General features: G+C 40.0%; 1 protein-coding gene across 1 annotated transcript in view; it reads right to left on the bottom strand.

Moving 5' to 3' along the window:
• Nucleotides 1-1677: 1677 nt before the first annotated feature.
• KITLG (KIT ligand) overlaps nucleotides 1678-6098 on the bottom strand; it is a 192916-nt gene continuing 188495 nt past the window's right edge. Inside the window, exon 10 of the mRNA XM_029601649.1 lies at nucleotides 1678-3720. The gene's annotated coding sequence lies outside the window, so the exon portion shown is untranslated. The remainder of the gene's footprint in view (nucleotides 3721-6098) is intronic.

Genomic DNA, 6098 nt, shown 5'->3' with positions numbered 1-6098 from the left:
ACACACAAATGTCCCCGTGCGTGTAATATTTAAAATCGGCCCCTATATGAGGGCCAGTTTGACATGCAGAGTGAGACGTATGAACAGCACAGTAGAACATTGTAGAAATCTCATCTTTGGGAGACTTTCCTCACTCGAAATAATGTCATATCTTCACTGGGGTGTACTGTGCTGTTCATACGTCTCACTCTGCATATCAAACTGGCCCCAAAACCACCACCAAAAACCTCACCTCGCGTTATTAGCTGGCCCTAGTTATAGTGGCCCTATTTATAGAGATATAAATGGTAGAATACTGTAAAGGTCTCTCTCTCTATTTCACTCACCTCCACTCCACCCCTATCTCTCTTCCTCCTCCCCTCTCCAAGCCCAGCAATGGCTACAATGCAATTTGCAATCTTTATCACAAAATTGCATTATGGTCATTTTGGCATATCGCATAGCTTAATGCCAGGAAAAAAGTTGTAGTTATTTCCACCATTGATGGAATGTGATATTGCTCCTCATTTTCATTAATCCCACCCAAACCCCTCCCCAATCCCGCTCCTTTGAAAAATGTACATTCACACCTCTCGGTACCACGATTATCGCATGCATTATGGCATTATCGTGGGCGTTAATGCCATTACACATTTTGATGAATGACCCTATTAGTCAGATAAGTTATCTGGCTAACTCAGATATTCGGCTAAGTCTGATCGGCCCATAGGGCTGTCCTAAACTTATCCAGCTAACATTAAGATAGCCCGATATATTCAGTGGTGCAGCCGCGCTGCTGAATACATGGGCTAAGTTAGCTAGATACGTTTTTCCGGCTAACTAGCCGAAACCGCATAGTGGCTCAATATCTATAACCAAAATAAAAAAAAATACACTTTTTAAAATTTAAATTAAAAGAAAGAAAACCAAAACCATTGGGACAAAAATAGGAGTGGTCCAAAAAGAAAGCTAAAATAAGAAAGCAACAGGGCTAATAAATCAAATTGGTATTTTGAAGAATCTTGCTAGTGCGCCTACTTTAAGCACTACAGAAAAAAAATGAAAAACTATTTGTCTGGAAATTGAATTACCCTTAAATGTTCATGGAAAACCAGCTACAAAAACCTTATTACATACTTAAAAGCAATTACACAATGCAACTTCCAAAGAAGTAGCTGTATTAGTCCATAGTAGCAAATATGACACAGAGGCTGGTGACACCTTACAGACTAAGGGGGGCATATTCAGTAACCTGGCAGGCAGACAAATTATCCAACTAATGTTAACTGGATAACCTGTCTGGATATTCAGTGGGATAAACATCCCACTGAATATAATCAAAGTTATCCGGCTACATGTAACCATGTCTGAATATAACCAGTTAGAATATTAACTTACCCTGCTTTGTGTGGCTGGATAACTTTCCACTTACTTAAGAAAATATGTATTTATTTAAAAAAGAAAAAAAAAAGTGCCTTGCGAGCATGCAGCTCAGCTCCCATCCCTTTCCCCAGAATGTCAGAATTGGCCTTGCGAGGCCAAGGAACCCTCACCAAAGACTTAAAAAATACATTGTGGAGCTGCAGATCAGCCCCACCTTCTCCTTCCCCCCTTTTTTTAAAGGCTCCCTTCTGCCCCGCGCCTCACCCACAACCTCAGGACCACAAACCCCTTGCCCCCCCCCCCCCCACCTCCTGAGACTGCCAAGAGTGGGTAAGAGATGCCTCATGACCAGCAGAGGTTTTTGGGTCTAGTAGTTGGGAGGTTATGTTCCTGAGGTTGTAGATGGGTAGACTGTGGAGAGGAAGAGTAGGAGGGTGACTTATTTAATAAAAAATGGAAAGGAGAGGGTCAGAATGACCTGTGACCCCATAACATATTTTTAAAGTCTTTTGGTGGGTGGAGGCTGTTCGCATCGGTAGGGGCCATTTATGACATATTGAGGATGGGGTTGGGAATCAGTGCCACTTAACTAGATATCTTTGAATATATCCTGTTAACTGGAAAGTTAATTGACCACACAAGGCCAGATAACATTAGATCTGCTCTAAGATCTATTGTTATCCTCTAAAAATCGGCTTAGTTAGCCATATAACTTAGGCCTACCCCAGAGCGCCCCTGGAATACCTCTTTTTTATCTGGCTAAATTATAGCCGGATAATGACTTATGCGGCTATAATTAATCTGAATAAAGTAGGCCAAAATTCAAAACATTGCCATTTAGCCGGATAACATGTGGCTTTGAATAACATATTTGATGCATCCGATGATGTTAAATCTTGCCCTCAAAAGCTTATGCCTCCATAAATCTGTTAGGTGTATAAGGTGCCTCTGTGTGGATAATGCAATGTGTGCTATTATGGCTAGCTTAGTTCATTTTCTACCACTTCCAACATTTTCCAGAATACCACCATCCACTCTAAGCCAAGTGATCTGTGACATATACCATCAATGTACTGTAGATAATGAGATTTACGATTTCTAGCTTTATACAAAGATACATACATCATAAAAGCTCTCTGTACAGAAAAGTGTACACATTATAAAAGTATAAAAAAATGTGATCTAAGATTTTATGTTTACAAAAGTATATATTTAATATTTTCTGTGTTCATGAAAATAAAAGACTGGCTAGAAAAGACAGTGATACAGGTGGGAGAGGAGGCATTGAAAGCTTCTTCGTACAACCCTATCAAAGTGCCTCTGTCTAGAAGTACATCACCTGGCTAATCCTGTACGGATTTCTCCTCCACACATTGTGTTTTCCATCAGCCATGGTTGGAGGTTTTGCATGATAAGCATTTCTCTCCCTCATGTTATTTGTAATATTTTTTTAAATATTTCATTTTTAAAACCATTTGTATTGTTTTGCCTGAATCATGAACAGGACCGGGACTGACAATTCAATTTGGTGCTTAATCACAAATTTTCCATCGCAAACCACTAAAGGCAGATTGATCCGTTTCCATCAGTGTTGGCCAACTCTGGTCTTCAATGACTCTAATCTAACCTCAAAATTTATGCGGCTTATATCCATGTGGTGGTTCCAAATTAAAAATGGATTTGCATATGCTGAATATTCTGAAAATTCAACCATTTGCTCTTCACAAAGAACAAAATTACATTTATAAGACATTAAATCCAGTCTATTTAAACATTCTTCATTAATATTCATTCTGGCTATGGTAAAGAAAAATCCCCCAAAACCCCAGACTTATTTTGTGACTTTTCAGACCAGAGTTGGCCATCCATGCTGTAAATGTTAGAAAATAAAAAAAAAACCCCAAAAAACTAAATGAAGTTCTTTAGTCAAAATTTTGTTTTTCTATCCAGGTAATCCAATGGCATGTAGAGGATATGAAAACAAAACAAAAGATAGCTTTAAAAAAAAAATAAAAATTCTTATTGAATTTTTCGGTAACACATTTTTGGTTCTTCATGGCACATGATCTGTCTGCTGACAGTGATGTCCTGGATTCAATCACCACTGTTTCCACAATGTCACCTGAGGCAGCTAGGATGTGCATAAAATCAAGAACGCTGTCCTGTACCCATTCTTCTTATTGATATATTATTGAAAACCATTCATTTCACAGTCACTTGCACTTTGCCTCTTTTCCAATGCATCATTTGAGCGTCCTTGGCAGAAATACCAGATGCTGACCCAGTCTTACTCCAGAAGGCGTATGAATGTGCATAAAGTTGCTTCATTTATGAAGCAAAAAAATGGATTACTGTTACCTGCATGAGAGAACAAGAAAGAGAAAAATAAAGAGATGAAGACTACAGTCTACTAATTTGGGAATTCCTTGATGAATTTTTCCATAAATGACAGTTAACTCCCATGCAATGATCAAAAAACAAAACACAGTAATGTCCATATTCAGCCGCTATCTAGCTAGCAGGGCCATTTATCAAATTGTGTTAGGGCCTTATTGCAGGAGTTAGGCCCCTAACGCCTGTGATAACACCATAATGCCCATGATAAATAATACATCTCGAGATGCGTATGCAAATTTTAAAATTTTTCCCAAATGGGAGGAGTTTGGGCGGAGTAAGGTTGAAGTAAATTAAAATGAGGGATGCTTAGCGTTGCATGCAATAGCATAATGCATGTTATTCCTGGTTTTAACGCCAGAAATAACTATGCCATTTTCCTGGCATTATGCCCAAAACAGGATCTGTGCTAATAATTGCAAATCCTATTGAGAGAGAGAGAGAGAGAGAGAGAGAGAGAGACTCTGGAGAGGCACATATATTAGGAGGGGAAACAAGTAATTCAGAGTGAGGTTTTGGTGGTGCCCAAATTTTGGGGGGCAGTTTTACATGCACAGTCAGAGGTACGAACAGCACAGTACACATCAGTGAAGATTTGATGTGCTGAAAGATACACAAAGATGAGATTTTTAAAATGTACTCTCAACCTAGTTTGCTGCTATCAAATCTCAACCAAGTCTGATGCACTTTCTACCTAGCTGCTATCAAGCTAGGGCAATAGTACAATGTACAATTATCATCTTTGTGTACCTTTCCTCACTCCAAATCACTCAAATGTTCACTGATGTGTACTGTCCTGTTCGTACATCTGACTGTGCATGTAAAACTGCCCCCAAAGCACTAGCCCACCACCAAAACCTCACCTCGTACTAGTTCACCCTCCTACAGTGGTATAAATAGTTGACTAATAGGTGTGCCACCCTAGAGTCTCTCTCTCTCTCTCTTTCTTAAACATTAAACACCCCTCTTGCGATGAGTGCGTTATCTTGGGAGTCAGGACTCTAACAAATTTTGATGAATGACCCTGTTAGCTGGGATATTCCCAGTTAATTAAAAGTTAGTTGGATAAGTTTAATCTGGATGACTTTAGACCTGCTCAATAGCAGGTCTAATTTATCTTCCTAACTTAGGCCTAGATTCATCAAATTGTGATGTGTCTTCACAGGAGGCATCCCACTATCGCAGGGGGGTGTAGCTACAATAGAGGTGCCCCTCCCCCCAAAAACACATTGCAGCTCCATGGCACATGTAGCCCTTTAAACATGATGGTGGCCCCAATCTCACGGAAGCACTATCATCTTAAAGGGCCACTGGCCGCCCCAAAATGTACCCATGTCCAAACAGGGAGGTTGAGCGGGGGTCATTGCTGACTCCCTTTTCAACCTGGGGCCACTGACCAACTCCCCAAAAATAAAAGTTAAGTGTACAGTAAGTGCATCCTCCAGCTATCCAGTGGAGCAATCTCCCCTCCTCCTGGCCCTCCTGAATGAGCAATGCCCTCCCCCGGCTCCCCCTAGAATACCACCAATATTACTATTGCACTTGAAACTTCTCCTCACAAGAGATGGAGGTTTGAGCATGCTATCATTTAAGTGAACTGTAGCAGAAAAAAAAAAAAAGACAATGCAGCTATGTTACTTGACCCAGCAGCCCAGGAATTTGAAACTTCGCTGTATAAGCTTGCTATATGTTTCCTGCACAAGCTTATTTCCTCTGCATAAGCTTTTTATACCCTCTGTATAAGCCTGTTATGTTCTCTGTATAAGCTTGTTATAAGCATTTGCTCCCCTTGTATTTGGCTCCCATTCCCCCTGTATAAGCTGGTTACGTTCCCTGTATATACTCCTTTCCCCCCCTATTTAGCTATTAGTCTCTTTACACTGTAGTTTCTATTTCACCGGTGTAATTTACTAGTTCATTGTAAAGCCTGTTGCTGCATTCTGTTCTCTGTTAACCGATGAGATGTTCACAACGACTGTCGGTATATAAAATGTCTAAATAAATAAATAAAAGATTGTCAGACCCCTTACTGTGAAGATACTTAAATGACCATTGAATAGATTAATCAGAGATTCAGTTAGGGGATTTGCATGTCATAGCCCCTGGACTACTGCTGGTAATTTTGCAGGAAATATCACTAAAAATCAAAGGATTCAAACTCCTAAATTAGGGAACTATGACTGTGAAAGGGATTTATGAGAAATGAAATGGAGAACAGTCCTAGGAAGCAAACAGATTCTCACCCTGACTAACAAGGGTATTCAGATACTTAGGTACCGAGTTCCCAGGCAACAGCAGATATGGCCAGGCAGAATGGAAGGGCATGCATATGATCTCTTTCT

The sequence above is a fragment of the Rhinatrema bivittatum genome, chromosome 4 (genome assembly GCF_901001135.1).
Source record: "Rhinatrema bivittatum chromosome 4, aRhiBiv1.1, whole genome shotgun sequence".
NCBI lineage: Eukaryota > Metazoa > Chordata > Amphibia > Gymnophiona > Rhinatrematidae > Rhinatrema > Rhinatrema bivittatum.
Note: the sequence above shows the minus strand (reverse complement) of the source record. Positions and strands in the feature narration are given on the sequence as shown.